Raw genomic sequence first — 16,736 nt, 5'->3', positions numbered from 1 at the left:
ACTGAGAGATGTTGGGCATAATTCAGCAGAACTCAAACAAAGTCCTCTTTTGGGCAGGTTTGGCGGGGTGTTTCTCGGCGTCTGCAGGGGCGCGATTCACCCCGTTATTCACCGGCACTTTGTCGTTTTTTGGGTCTCGCAGAGTTTCTCCCCACCGAGTCCACACTTTAGTTGATTTCCTTAACTGAGCTCGCTAGCAGGATGGGCTCCTCGTAGATTGGGGCGCCATTTTGACTGACTGTGCCCCTCCCCCTTTCAGACCACCCATGCTTTATTGACATCCCCTTTACCCTCCCAACATTCTTCAGACCCCTGGAACTCCCCCTAACCACCTTTCCCTGCTAATGGACCAAAATGCAGGCTCATTGGAACTGCCAACCTGGCACACAGACACCTTGGCACTGCCAGCCTGGACACAGTAGCAGTGCCACCTGACTTGGGACATATTTTGTCCTTTGATCTGAGTCTGAGAGATGGGATTATAGAAATTCGGATTCTTGCTCTTGGCTCCTTTTCTTGCTCTCTTTTTTACTTCTTCTATAGAACCCTAGGCTGAGTATTAAAGTTGGGTTCACCCCCGTCCTCTCTTTGTCTTTGCTTTTGTTATTTTGCCATCTTGAAGTTATGGGATTGTGGCCTGCACCCGTTTGGAACTGAAGAAGAGTTTAAATTGCACTGTAAGAGGTAGTCGATTCCCCTTCTGCACTGGGGTCAAAAGAGAAAATGCTGGAAAATCTCAGCAGGTCTGGCAGCATCTGTAAGGAGAGAAAAGAGCTAACGTTTCGAGTCCAGATGACCAGTCCAGATGACCCTTTGTCAAAGCCTTGTTAGACTCGAAACGTTAGCTCTTTTCTCTCTTTACAGATGCTGGCAGATCTGCTGAGAATTTCCAGCATTTTCTCTTTCTATTTCAGATTCCAGCATCGGCAGTAATTTGCTTTCATCTGGGGTTCTTGGGATATTGTTTTCTTCCTGTGTCATTTTGTTTTGTAGCAATGGGTGAGATATCGGCCTGTAATGTTGACTGTATCACGTTTGGCTGCAGACAGGTCATTTATCCGTGGAAGGAACATGTTGAGCTCCTCCAAGATCAAGCTGCCATTTTAAAAGGGTGCCCAGATGCCTAAGTGAGGTTGAGTGTCCCCCTAACCCCACTGGACCCACAACCTTAACCCCCCAACCTTTATGACGTCTTTTCAAATCTGCCCATCTCCCCGCCACCATTTATAACCCCCCTTATCCCCCCTTTCATGGGCAAATCCCCCCTCAGGCCTTGATTTTGGTAGTGACACCCGCATACCCATGTGCCCTGCCTGCTTGGCAGAGCCAAGGTGCCCAGGTGCCAAAGCGAGAGACCTGCCCTGTCCTTGACCACCCGGGGGTCTCCAAAGGCCTGGGAAAACCCCCTGGTGCCGTTACACCTGGCCCATGTTTGTGTGGGCCAGTATTAAGTGGAGCCTGGTCGAGGCCTCGTTGAAGAGGCCTTTAGTTCCCGGGCGCTGGGAAAATCCAGCACAGATATACATAACTGAGTCATTTCATCTGGATCACGCCCTCATGAGAAGCCTCTCATGAGATTCAACGGCCTCGTCGCATCACCATGTCAGGAGCGAAGAGGCCGGTAAATCGAGCCCAGCATGACTTCAGACCTTAAATTGTACTTTATCGAATTCTGACTTACGAATCAAAACCTTAGTTACCACTGTCAGCGTATTAGCTTTCTTTGGCCCTGTAAACGGTTAAAATTAAATGATGGATGTGTCAATGAATGCTAATTCCCAACTGTCAATTAGTTTCTCAATGGTTTGGTGTTGTGGTTCAATCTGTAGGTCCCAGTTCAAGACTAAGATATTAAGATTGGGACCATGATTGCTTCCTTGGCTTTTCTTGCTTATTAGTTGCAAAACACAACATACTTTATCAGTGTTCATTCGTTATTAGAATACTGATTAAACTGTTCAAAGATCTTCTCCTGCTTGTTCAGCTTTTTGCTGCAAAACCCATAGTACTTTTTACTCAATGAACAATTTATAACCTTGAGGGGCTGATTTAGCACACTGGGCTAAATCTCTGGCTTTTAAAGCAGACCAAGGCAGGCCAGCAGCACGGTTCAATTCCCGTACCAGGCGCCGGAATGTGGCGACTAGGGGCTTTTCACAGTAACTTCATTGAAGCCTACTCGTGACAGTAAGCAATTTTCATTTCATTTCATTTTCATGTCTCGTCCAAACCCCACCGAGCTTGTTCTACCTCCATTGACCGTAACACAAGGATGTAAAGATACTTTGGTTGAGTTTCATTTTTCCAGAACTCAAGCAGGAATATTTGGTCTTACAGAATGATTTTGTCGTGTTTAATGGCCAACTATCCAATGAGCGACTCAAACTATTTCGAACCATGCAAAGCTAGAACGTTAGATCAATGGAATTTGACTAATGGACATCTTGCTCTAGAATGATGCAAAACCAAACTGTGTTGCCGAGATGCAAAACATGGTGAATGAATGGAGCACTATCCTTTGTCAATGTGTGAGAGCATCATTAAAGAAGCTCAACCCATTCAAACTTAGATGCTTTACTGTTTTTAGAGATTTCTCATTCTTAGTGAACCAGCAATAATATATTTACATCAATGCAATGTTGTTAATGCATCTTTAATCATTATTCGCAATAGATAGCTGCAACAGAACACTTCGATAGCTATGCAGCAAATCTTGTTAAATAAGCAGCTACTTGAAGGAATTTATGGGCGCGATTCTTCCAATAGGGAACAAAGTCCCATAGTGAGTGCTCGCAGTGTCAAGAAACACACGGCTATTCAACGCGACTCGCGTTGTATGAGGGTACTGAACGGGAAATGGGGGCCGAGGCTGCACATAGCTCCATTTTGTACAGTTGGGAGCTCGGCTCGCCGGAACTCCCCAGTGTAGCGAGAGATTAGGATGCCATTTTAGAATGGCATCACGATCTCCGAGGCCCTCAAAGCAATCCCCAAACTCCCCCCCCCCCTCCCCCCATGCAGGGCAGCCCAGCCCAATCATGCATGCACAAAAAATGTAAACTTAGCACCACCAACCTGGCAGTGCCAATGCCAGCTGGCAGTGCCAGTCTGGCACCCAATTAGCAGTGCCAGGGCACCACCATGTCCAAAGGACATGCAGCTGGAGGCCTCCAATCCCCTGGGAGCCCTCACGAATTCTGTTCCATCTGGCCCCCATTTGTAGGAACCAGTGCCAAACAGCACTCGCCCAAGGTCTCTGAGGCAAAGGGGATGAATCCCAAAGCCCCAGGTACCTCGGGAATCTGCACATGACAGTGAAGCTAGCTGTCTCGCTCTAATGTGCAGATTTGCAACGTCTCGTGAGATCGCATTGGATCCCGGGAGCGGGGTCTCTAAACTTTATCGGCCACGCTCCTCCGTAGTGAGCTGCTTTTCCGACGCAGCATTCCCATTGGATCGTGCCCTATATCTTTAGCATACAACTTGAAATGTCCCAAATTGGATGCAATGCTTGAGAATTCCTTTTTGAAGGGTGGGTCAGTAAATTTGCAGATGATACGAAGATTGGTGGCGTTGTGGATAGTGAGGAGGGCTGTTGTCGGCTTCAAAGAGACATAGATAGAATGCAGAGCTGGGCTGAGAAGTGGCAGATGGAGTTTAACCCTGACAAGTATGAGATTGTCCATTTTGGAAGGACAAATATGAATGCGGAATACAGGGTTAATGGTAGGGTTCTTGGCAATGTGAAGGAGCAGAGAGATCTTGAGGTCTATGTTCATAGATCTTTGAAAGTTGCCACTCAAGTGGATAGAGCTGTGAAGAAGGCCTATGGTGTGCTCGCGTTCATTAGCAGAGGGATTGAATTTAAGAGCCGTGAGGTGATGATGCAGCTGTACAAAACCTTGGTCAGGCCACATTTGGAGTACTGTGTGCAGTTCTGGGCGCCTCATTTTAGGAAGGATGTGGAAGCTTTGGAAAAGGTGCAAAGGAGATTTACCAGGATGTTGCCTGGAATGGAGAGTAGGTCATACAAGGAAAGGTTGAGGGTGCTAGGCCTTTTCTCATTAGAACGGAGAAGGATGAGGGGCGACTTGATAGAGGTTTATAAGATGATTAGGGGAATAGATAGAGTAGACAGTCAGAGACTTTTTCCCCGGGTGGAACACACCATTACAAGGGGACATAAATTTAAGATAAATGGTGGAAGATATAGAGGAGATGTCAGAGGTAGGTTCTTTACCCAGAGAGTAGTGGGGGCATGGAATGCACTGCCTGTGGAAGTAGTTGAGTCGGAAACGTTAGGGACCTTCAAGCGGCTATTGGATAGGTACATGGATTAGGGTAGAATAATGGAGTGTAGGTTAACTTCTTAAGGGCAGCATGGTAGCATTGTGGATAGCACAATTGCTTCACAGCTCCAGGGTCCCAAGTTCGATTTCGACTTGGGTCACTGTCTGTGTGGAGTCTGCACATCCTCCCCGTGTGTGCGTGGGTTTCCTCCGGGTACTCCGGTTTCCTCCCACAGTCCAAAGATGTGCAGGTTGGGTGGATTGGCCATGAAAAATTATCCAAAATTCTATGATTAACCTAGGACAAAAGTTCGGCGCAACATTGTGGGCCGAAGGGCCTGTTCTGTGCTGTATTTCTCTATCTAATTCGCATATGCAATGCATGATGTCAAACATAAGAAAATTGGGCAGGGTATTAAGCAAGCTACCGATTCACGGTTGCCTGTTCTGTTTTAACAGATTAATTTCACACCCAGTCACTTATACAAGCTCCTTAGAAAGCAACAGCCACAGCCATAACTTGCACAATAACATGCAGTGAAACATTCCACGTTACTTGCAGGCAAAGTGCATTGAACCTTTGGTGGCGGGTTATGCATTCCCTGAAATCATGGCATGGCTAAGGGTCAATCAGTTTGATTGGACCCGACCGAGATACACGTGGGCCACAAGGTATGAATTAGCTGCTCATATTGTTTGGTTGCCGTTGAATTCTGCAGACTTGATGTCCACAAACTAGAAAATTGTACAATGTCCTTCCTCATCCTCTGTTTTTATATCCTCAAATGTTCCTTCCCCATATATATTGGCCTCTGAGTTTCCAGTCCTCCCAGTTTGAATGGCAATACGTTTACACCTTACCTTTCCTGCTCCAGCAGTGATCTCTCTGCTCCATCACATCACCCCATGCCACCTGGGTGGAGAACCGGGACCAGCTTGTGCTGTAGGAACGCTCAAGAGTCAGGCATAGGCTTGGAAGACGAGGGTTCTTTGAGAATCTGTGAGAGGGATGGATTGAGAGGGAGTTAGTGAAATGGGCTGTGCTACATGGGGGTGGTGATGGTGGCGGGGTGGAGAGAGAGGGGGGGAGGGGAATGGGGGAGGTGTCGCATGGGTTAAGAGAAAGAGGGTCAAGTGTTTGGAAAAAGTGTGAGATAGGAATGCAGAAGAGGGGTGAGGATACGGGAGTGAGGAGGTATGGGGTTAGGGTGAGTAAGGATAGGAGGTTCATGAAGCCGGGGGAGTCAGGTAAGCTTGGGGTCCAGCTGTGAGCAGGAACAGCAACACCAAAATCTTACTGAATGGTGCCCTGATGAGGACAAACAGCAACAAAGTGTGTGAAGCCTGTGGGAATGGGAAAGTGAACTATGTCAAACAATGGTTCAAAACCGAGGACAATTAGCTCTTGTGCTGTTTAATCGCTATTGAGGGAAAAAGCTGGAATGTTTAAAATGGTTGGGATAAATACTGAAAATGGGAAATATAATATAATCTAAATTATGAAGAAAAAGAAGCATTTCTCTCATTCTTTCAAACAGTGTAAAATTTGTCCCCAAATTATCAGTAACTATTGTACTTACTCATCCTCTAATTAGCTTCCAACTATCTCTTGAATAATTGCAATGGATCTGCGTATTGCACAGCTACATGCACGTGTTTAGTTGGGCAGAGTGAAGGCACAGACCATTTAAATTATTAACTGTTCACTCCATAACCTTTTGGATGCTATTAGATGTCTGGGAGTTGCACCTTTTTATAGTGCAATCATTTCTGTTCATCAGGTACAGTGCCTTTTTAATAATGTAGTCCATCATATTGAAAAGCAGAAAATGCCAGCACAAATCATAAAAAATAATAATGAACATAGGGAAAAAAGAATGTCTTCAACAGATGTGGATGACTTTTCTTACTCTCCAGGCCTTTAATAAATGCCTGTCTTTAAAAGAAAAAGGCTAGATGATGTTAAAGCTAGTAAGATAATGCCCTCTTCGGTGGATTTGTGTTCAATTTTTATTGTTTCATTTTGATCAATGCCTGTTTTTCAACATTGAGCACTTATGCGATTTATATGTTTTTGGCTTTATTGCAATAGATATATATTCTCCTGTCATGACATGGTCTCACTCTCACTTCTACAATTCCAACCAGCCCTGCCAATGTCTTTGATCTTCCTTTCCTTGTCCATCCCCATTTCGGTGGTGAAGGCGGTGATGAGCCGCCATCTTGAATCGTTGCAGTCCGTATGATGCAGATACATCCACAGTGCTGTTAGGGAGAGAGTCCAAGTCAGAATGGTGAGTGATTTGGCAAGGAAGATCCAGGTGTTGGCGTTCCCATGTGTCTGCTGCCCTTGTCTGCTGCCCAGAGTGTGGTTGGCCTGTGGAATTTGTCACCACAGAAAGTAGTTGAAGCCAAAACATTGCAGGCTGGATTCTTCGTAGTCCGACGCCGAAATCGGGATCGGCGATCGGGTGGAGAATGGCTTCCGACGGCAGAATCGGGGCAGGTGCTGGTTTGCCGCCGGTCCGCAATACTCCGCCCCCTCCAAACTGGCATCACTGGGACACACACGGCGCGAAATGCAACGCCGTTGGCGGGTCATCGGTTGGCCCACCCATGATGCTACGACGCCGATGGCCAAGTTCCCGATGCGCGGGACACGTGTGATCCCAGCGGTTGGGAACAAGGCGTGTCGGCTGCGGACAGTTTCCAGCACCACCGTACTCGTCCGAGATCTGTGCCGCTGGCCGGGGGGGGGGGGGCGTCTGCTAGGGTTGGGGAGAGTGGTGGGCAATGGTCAGGGGGTGGGCTGTGGGGTTGGAGTTGGCTGGTTAGGATTGCGGCATTGCCGGTGCCTTGTTTTCCGGCACGACCGGTACAGGCCCGGACCCGGCGACCCGGACCCGGCGATTCTCCGGCCGTTTTCCACGCGATCTGTGGCCGCTCCAAATGGGGCCGGTGCTAGCCCCTCTACAGGACCGGAATCGGCGAGGGGTTCGCACCTATTTTCCCGTCGGGAAACTCTTGCGGATTCACCATTCACGCCAGCACTTAGCCTGAGGAACGGAGAATTCTGCCATGCGTGTTTTTAAGAAGCAGTTGGATATAGCACTTAGGGAGATCAAAGGGTATGGGGGAAAGCGGAATTGGGCTATTGAGTTGGATGCTCAGCCATGAGCATAATGAATGGTGGTACAGGTTCAAAGGGCCGAATGGCCTCCTCCTGCTCCTATGTTTCTATACGTGTCCAGCAATCGACTGAAAACACCAACAGACTGATTTGGTGTCACCCTGTCTAAGGTTGATGTGAGGAGCCCAGCAGTGACAATAGTTTGACGTTCATTCAAGATTTCCACAAAAAGCTGCAAATGGGAATTAATATCAAAAGGCTGGAATAATTTCAAGCTCAAAATGAAAGCATAAAACAAAACTGTCACCTGGTTATGGGACTCTGTACGGAAATTGGGAATAGTGTGGTAACCTCAATTGATATGGAAAGGTGTTGTTCATGACTATTGACAGCCATTAACTATTAAGACATTCACACCTTCTATAGAAATAGATCCCTAATGATGGATGCTTTCAAAGTGCAATGTGTGGTTTATTTGCAATGCTGATATTATTGCTGCAATCAACATGCTGCACAATAAAATGTGATAAATCGATACAATATGAAGGACAATTGTTATTGAATGCAGAATGTCAATACCCTTTTCTTATATTGATCAAAAATCTCTGTACGGTAATAAGATAAACATAGATTTGTCAACAATTGAATCAGTTTTGAGACCAATATTATGCACGAAAACACAAAAATATTTGTGTGTAGAGGGCACTGGTGGAGCTTGCAAGCCGTGGTGTAAAGGAATCTACACTATCCCTGAAGCTCTCTCACCTCTTATGAGCAACTGGGTGTCCTGAGGTCAGGAAATGTGCCCAGCCAGAGTTATCCCTGTAAAAGAAATTACATTAGAGGATGCCAGTGTCAATACAAAAGTTTACATGGACAAGCTGCTTCCTGGGGAAGAGCTGGTTGACTGCCTCACTTGTCCTGCCTCCATTAAACCCAGAAGAGGGTTGGGTTGGGGACGAGTTCCAGACTTTAAAAATCATTTTAATATCTCACCTGATCCCAGCCCATCTGCTTTTAGGTGTTAAAATCAGGCCTTTGATGTGGAACTTTGAATGACACAGAGTATTGTTCTGGCCTGATTTGCAACCTTCGGGCTAATTTCATGACCCAACGATTCTATGTGTAAAATGCCACCAGGAAGGTATAACTGGAAGGTTACATTGAAGTAATTAATATCTGAGGAGGTCAGAGGGGCACAAATTTTATTTTCAAATTGTATATGTTAGATATGTCTTTGTACTGAAAGTACCAGCCAGAGATGTCCTTCTACTTTACAAAGGGGCGGCAGTGGCATTGTGGTATTGTCACTGGACGAGTAATTCAGAGACCTAGGGTGAGATTCTCCGACCCCCCCGCCGGGCCGGAGAATTGCTGGGGGGGGGGGCGACGTGAATCCCGCCCTCGCCGGCTGCCGAATTCTCCGGCACTGGGGTTTTGGTGGGAGCGGGAATCGCGCCGCGCCGGTTGGCGGCAGCCCCCCCCCCCCGGCGATTCTCCGGCCCACGATGGGCCAAGCAGCCTTCCGTTTTAGGCTGGTCCCACCAGCGTAAATTAGACCAGGTACTTACCGGCCGGACATGGTTCCGCGGGCGGCCTCTGGGGTCCTCGGAGGGGGGTCGCGGGGGGATCTGGCCCCTACGGTGGCCTGGCCCGCGTTGGAGGCACACCCGGAGCCAAGGAGTGGCGCCAACCCCGGCGGCGCCGGCCAAGCCCTTGAAGGTGCGAAGGATTCCTCACCTTCCGGGCGGCCTGATGCCAGAGTGGTTCACGCCACTCCTCGGCGCCGGGACCGCCCGCCCTGCAGGGTAGGGGAGAATTCCACCCCTGTACCCTGGGGATCAGGGTTCGAATCTCACTGTGGCAGATGCCGTGAAATGTGAATCGGATTAAAACCCAGATGACCAGGAAACTATTCTCGATACCCATCTGGTTCACTAATGTTCTTCATGGAAGGAAATCTGCTTACCTGTCCTGACCTACCTATGACTCCAGGTACACAACAATGTGGTTGACTCTTAAAATACCCTCAGTTCAAAGGCAAAACAAATTTCTTTTTTGGTTTTATTGCATGTAGTCCGCAGTTAATATTTTGTGATTTTGTCTGCTGCCTGTATCCTAACACACGTCTGATTACTGATCTCAATTGACTCCTCGTTAGGAAACAGCTTCATTTAATTTTTTTTTGCTTTTATTCAAATTGCTCATGGCCTCATCTATGCTCATTGCTCATACCCTCCAATAGCTCCATGCTCCTTCAGTTCTCTGGATCTGTAAAGACTTAATTACCTGCAAATGCTCGCATGCAAAGTATCGTCTTGCATCTTTGATTTTGTCTATATATGTGTTTCTGGAACCTACCTCTTCATTCACCTGAACATAGAACATAGAACATAGAACAGTACAGCACAGAACAGGCCCTTCGGCCCTCGATGTTGTGCCGAGCAATGATCACCCTACTCAAACCCACATATCTATCCTATACCCGTAACCCAACAACACCCCCCCCCCCCCAACCTTACTTTTTAGGACACTATGGGCAATTTAGCATGGCCAATCCACCTAACCCGCACATCTTTGGACTGTGGGAGGAAACCGGAGCACCCGGAGGAAACCCACGCACACACGGGGAGGACGTGCAGACTCCGCACAGACAGTGACCCAGCCGGGAGCCGAACCTGGGACCCTGGAGCTGTGAAGCATTTATGCTAATCACCATGCTACCGTGCTGCCCCAAGCTACCTGAGGAAGGAACAGCGCTCCGAAAGCTAGTGATTTGAAACAAACCTGTTGGACTTTAAGCTGGTGTTGTAAGACTTCTTACTGTGTCACCCCAGTCCAACACCGGCATCTCCACATCACGACCTTCACTTCTGGCCACTGGTGCATCACGATGGCCTTTGTCCCACTGTTGGCTACTGCGCCTTTAGCTGGCTAGGCCCTCGACTCTTCACCTATTGTCTATCTCTCTCACCCCCACTTCAGAAACTCCTTAAAATCCACACCTTCAATCAAGCCTTTGGCCATCTGACCTAATATCTCATTCTGTGGCTGGGCATCAATGCTTTTGTCTGCTTCCACTCCTGTGAAGCATCTAGTGAGGCTGTGCTACAGTCAAGGTGCTATAGAAATGCAAAAAGGATTTTATTGCTGCTTGCTGCAATATCGTAATTTCACCAGAAATATGGTGAAAGACCTGTTTACTTCTAATCAGAATTTCCATTAAAGTTATGCAGGTGGATCTGCAGCAGCAGCATGGAAAAGATTTCTGCAACATGTACAGTTATTCTTCTGTTTGACAGAAGTTGTCCGAATCACCTGTTCTTACATAAGGACCACACGGTTCTAGTATTTTTGAAAATGCTTGGAATTTTAAGTCTTGACAAGGTTTCAGGTGAAATTATTTAGAGTTGTGCCTTGATTTGTCTCGGCGAAAAATGAATGATCCAAACCCGAGAGGCAAAATCAGTATGAATTTGATCCGTTCATACATTCTGGATCAAAGCGATATTTTGCCTTTGAAAACGTTTGCTCCTCTTTATTGGAAACTGTGAGATTTTTACTCAATCTCACTTGGCAAATGCCTACCTCAATGCCAGTGCCCTAACTGGAACAAGAAAATTATTGAGTAACGCTGTCAGGGTGTTCTGTAAATTAAGCTGTATTGATCTGGGAGCAGAGTAAGCTTAGTGAGAAGATTAAGCATTGCCACAGCTTTAGATATTCATTAGGAGAAGCAAACATGGCCACCATAGGCTTACAACTGCCACCAGGGGGAGCAATTAGTGCTGTAGCGACTTGGAGAGCTTGTCAAAATGATCAGTTAATGCCACCTGAGGTCTGCATTGTTAATTATTCATCAGGGGAAAAATCCCTTGCGATTCAAATCCTGGCAGACTCGCAAAGGATAATAAAAAAATGCAGACAATGGGACAAGCTACGAGTATTAATCTGATCAATTCTGCTGAAAGTTCATCCATCAGCCTGAGCTGGGTTTTTGTGAGAAGAATAAGGGTAAGGTTAACAGCACAGCCAACAGCGTAACAGGAAAACTCTGGCAGCTACCTCTCGAGTACGCACAAGCGCTGCTAAACATGAAAATCCAGAGGTTGATGGCCGAGGTATTCTGCTCATCACAGGCTATATTATCACTGTTCCCGTCACATTTCATTTCAATATGCTTGACAATGAAGTGAATGCAACATTGTGAAATAGGTGCAAGCCTAGGAGTTACACACAGAAATGTTGGAAATCTGAAATGGAAAATTGGGGGTGGAAATATTTGGCTTGTCAGGAAGAATTCGGACCATTAATTCAGAGTTCTGATGAAAGTGTTTCCAACATTTTCTGTTTTGATCGTGTGCAATCTGATTGCCTACATCTGGGGCGCGATTCTCCAACCCCCACGCCGGGTGGGAGAATCGCGGGAGTGCCGGGCGATTCACGCCACGCCACCCTGACACCCGCACGCGATTCTCCCACCCCCCCAAAACGGCGTGTTGCGTTTTACGACAGGTCGCTCGGAGAATCGCCGCTCGCCGTTTCTGACGGTCGAGTGGCGATTCTCCGGCCTGTTGGGCCGAGCGGCCTGGCTAATCCGACCGGTTCACGCCGGCGCCAACCACACCTGGTCGCTGCCGGCGTGTACAACGCTCGACCACTGCGTGTGGGGCCTGTGTGTAGGGGGGAGGGAGGATCGAGCACCAGGGGGGTGCTCAGGAGGGCCGGTGTCTCCGAAAGACGCACTCTTTTCCCTCCGCCGCCCCGCAAGATCACTCCGACATGTCTTGCGGGGAGGACGGCAACCGTGCATGCACGGGTTGGCGCCGGCCAAACTGCGCATGCGCGGGTGATGTCATTTAAGCGCCGCCGGCCGCGTCATTTACGCGGCGTCGCTTTGACACGGGCGTCAAGGTCCGGCACGTGTAATTGACGCGGCACCCCTCCTAGCCCCCTGTGGGTGGGAGAATAGGGGGCGAGGAGCGGCCTCCGACGCCGGAGTGAAACACTCCGGTTTTCACTCCGGCGTCGGCACTTTGTCTTGTCTCCCTTTGGGAGAATTGCGCCTCTGGACTACCAGGACAGGTTTGGATCATTGACACTAGAACGTTGATGCATTGAGATGCTCCTTCATGTATCTATTGAGGAAAGAAGCAACAATTAAAAAAAATGTTGCACCACCCAAATAGGGTAAAGAAAGGGCATCTACCTCCTACATAAAATATTTGCGTTTCATTGTGCATGTTTATTTTTCTGACTGCTTAAAGCATGCATTGAATAAACAATTTTTACAAAAGAGAAATTATAATTTATTTTTCTTGGCCAGTTCTCTCTCTCCTTCTTTGCTGGGAGCACTGACTTCTACTGGATTATACTTCTGATGGCTCAGGTTATCCCCTGCCACCCTGTTGAAACAGGCCACTTGACCAATTGACCCTCGCTGGTGTTAATGCTCCACGAATCTCCTCGCACCTGACCTCGCCTCACCCTGTCAAAATGGCCTTCTATTCCTTTCTTCTACAAGACCTTATCTAGTTTTCTATACTATGCCACCGTGCTATATATAACTTTCTATATTGTTTTTCAATATTATTTGCCTCAATATTTCATGTGGTAGCATTTTTATCACCGTCTCTGGAAGGAGGTTTATCTTGAATTCTTTATTGGATTTATTAGTGACTACCTTGTATTTATTACCATTGCTTTTTTTAAAAAGCATTTTCATGGGATGTGGGTGTCACTGACAAGGTCAGCATATGTTGCCCATCCTTAATTGCTCTTAAACTGAGTGCCTTTATAGGCCATTCAGAAGGCAGTTAAGGGTCAACCACATGGTTGTGAGCCTGGGGTCACACGTAGGTCAAACCGGGTAAGGACGGCTGATTTCTTTTCCTAAAGGGACGTTAGTGAACCAGGTGGGTTTTAGCAACACTCATGGACAGTTTCATGGACACCAGGACTGCGATTATCTTTCGGTATTTAAAATGATGAATTTAATTTAAATTTCACCAGCTGCCGCGGTGAGATTTGAATCCATGTCCCCCAAGGTATTAACCTGGTACCTTGTCATAATTTACACCACTATATCATGGTGCAGAGACACATTGATGGACACACACAGGGACCAATCAACATGTACAAACACTGCAGCCAATCACCAGTTAGAATACACACACTATAAAGGCAGAGGGCACCACGGTTCCCGCTCATTCTGGGTGCTGCCTCTGAGTATAACAAGAACTCATCCAGCCCAGCACAGACTTACAACACGTGCTGAGAGAATCAACTGGTTCGGACAAGGCTTAGGTCTCTATTCAAGTTAGCTTTATTTAGACCCACAGTCATCGTGTGTTAGTTAGTTAGAAGTAGTTAATAAAATTGAGTTGAACCTTCAACAGTGTTGGAAGTGTCTGTTCATCTCTCAAGCCTACACTAGCCAACACATCAGGCCTTTGTTTACTAGTACAATGACACTAACATGAAGCATCGCCTTCCTGTCTAGAAGACGTCACATGATAGGTACTTGACCTTGGCATGAGATTGGCATTGAATCCAATCCTGTCGTTACCCGAACCCACAAGGTCCAATGATGGAGATCATGAGCAAGAGCAGTATTAATTGGTTCCTTTCTCACCCAGGGTGCAGACGTTAGTTATACAACACCCATCTAGCCCAGGGTGAGGAGGGTAATTATACCACATCCATCGAGCCTAGGGTGCAGAGGCTAATTAGGGGAGGCAGTGGCATAGTGGTATTGTCACTGGACTAGTAATTCAGAGACCCAGGGGGATTCTCCAGGGTCCTGGGTTCGAATACCACCAGGGCAGATGGTGGAAATTAAATTCAATAAATATCTGGAATTAAAAGTCTAATGGCAACCATGAAACAATTGTTGATTGTCGAAAAAACCCATCTAGCTCACTAATATCCTTTAGGGAAGGAAAACTGCTGTCCTTACCTGTTCTGGCCGACATGTGACTCCAGACTCAGACAGCGATGCGGTTGACTCTTTAAAAAAATAAATTAGCGTACAAGATTCGGTTTTTTTCTTTCCAATTAAGGGACAGTTTAGCATGGCCAATCCACCTACGCTGCGCGTCCTTGGTTTGTGGGGGGCGAGACCCACGAAGACACGGGGAGAATATGCAAACTCCACACGGACAGTGACCCGGGGCCGGGATCGAACCCAGGTACTCAGCGCCGTAAGGCAGTAGTGCTAACCACTGCACCACCGTGCCACCCGTGGTTGACTCTTAACTGCCCTCCACTGAAATGACCGAGCAAACTGCTCAGTCAAGGACAATTAGGGATGGGCAACAAATGCTGGCTCAGCCAGTAATGCCCACAACCTATGAATGAATTTTTTAAAAATCGATCGCACATTAACTAACTCAACATAATCACAGGAAACAAACTTGAGATTTAGCTGTACAGCTTAGTTATAGACTGCTATTGAGCTATCAGAAGGGATCAAAGGAGATGTATAAGCAGCTTGTATCAATGTTGATTGCTAGATTTATATTTGGATATTAGTTCAAATCCTAGCAATCATAGAACAGAACAGCACAGAGGGAGGCTTATTTGGCTCATCAAGCTTGTATCAACTCCTTCATCCAGTTTCTTCTCCGTATCGCTGCAATTTGTTTCTCTGTTGCGTATTTATTCAATTCCTTTTTCACGCCGATTATTGAATTGGCTTCCACAACCCTGTCAGACAGTATTCCATGTCCTAACCACTAGTTGTGTTCTTCCTCCAGTTATCGCTGGCTCTTTTGTCAATCACATTAAACCTGGCCCCTCTGGCAATCGACCCTGAAGTCATTGGAAATATTTTTTCTTTCTTCTCTCTAACTTAACCCTTCATGACTTCAACACCCGACCCCAGTCAAATCTCCTCTTCGCCTGCTCTTTTGCCATGAAAGCATCCCCAGATTTTGCAGGCTGTTGGTATAACTGTAACCCATCGTCCGAGGAACCATTCTAGTCTCTTCTTTCCTCTCCTTAAAACCCTTCTTGATGTGTGAAGCCAGAAATGCCACTTTGCAGCCGTCGACCTTAATTACTAGCCCCAGCACGACATGCGAGCTTGGATCTCCAGCAGAGTCAGACGCAACCTGAAATGTCGTGTCATTTCCCCAGTAGAATTTTAAAAAGTATTTCCCAACCAAAACAAACTGGAAACCCCAACCTTCTGTGCAGCTTGCAGTTCACTCAAACTCTGCCAGATGGTGCTCGAAAACCTAAAAGTTGAAGCAGGAAAAAAACTGTGCTCCAGTATTTCTTCAACATATAAAATGTACAAACGAACAGTGCCCTACATTCAAATGAACTAATAAAAGCAAGATTGGCACAAATTAATATTGCTTCCTAGTTAAAAAGCCTACTGAATATACTTTGATATTAAAAATGAAATAATTAATGCATTTGAGCAGGGGAAATGATACAATGATTCAAACCATTGGGGAAAATAGTTATCACTTTAAAATCAAACTCACTGAAACTATCGCATTATAATGACAACTCTGACAAGCATTAAAGAGTCCAAGCTTGGTTATCACTGACAACTAATCCATGTTTAGCCTCAGATGCTTAAAAGGAAATTAAAGTGCAGCACAAAATAATCGATTGACTGTGCAGCTACCACTAAACAAAGGTTTAGTGTACATGATAGTACAATTTACATGGGGCCAAGAGATTCTTTACAAGGAACTGTGCTGAACTACTGCAGAATTTAAATTTTCTGGTGCTCGTGTGGAGTTTGCACATTCTCCCTGTGTCTGCGTGGGTTTCGCCCCACAACCCAAAGATGTGCAGGGTGTTTTGTTATGCTCTTGACGTAGCATAAGCTGCTTCCTTGATGTGCACTCTGACGAAGGAAGGTTCAGACTTGGAGATAGCTTTAACACATTTATTAAACTGTTAACAATTCTCCTACTTGGATTCGACTCTCCTGTTAATCCTGCTATAGCTACTCAGACTGACGAACCAGTCTGCTACAATCCACGTGGTGGGTGTGATGTGTTCAATCAACCCTGTGTACTCACTGAGTGTCTCCACTGGAAAGAGAAAGATCATGTGTGCTGTGTCCTTTTATATGGGTTGGTGTAATGCCCTCCTGTGGTCGTGTCACCTCTGTGTGTGTCTTGAATGCCCATTGGTCGTGTCCTATCTTACTGGCCTATTGGTTGAATGTCTGTGTGTCATGTCTCTGGTGCTCTCTCTAGTGTCTAGCTAGTTTACGTGTATTTACATTAACCCCTTGTGCATTTACAGTGATGCATATCACCACACAGGGTAGGTGGATTGGCCACGCTAAA

Source organism: Scyliorhinus canicula, chromosome 10 (assembly GCF_902713615.1).
Source record: "Scyliorhinus canicula chromosome 10, sScyCan1.1, whole genome shotgun sequence".
Classification (NCBI taxonomy): domain Eukaryota; kingdom Metazoa; phylum Chordata; class Chondrichthyes; order Carcharhiniformes; family Scyliorhinidae; genus Scyliorhinus; species Scyliorhinus canicula.
Note: the sequence above shows the minus strand (reverse complement) of the source record.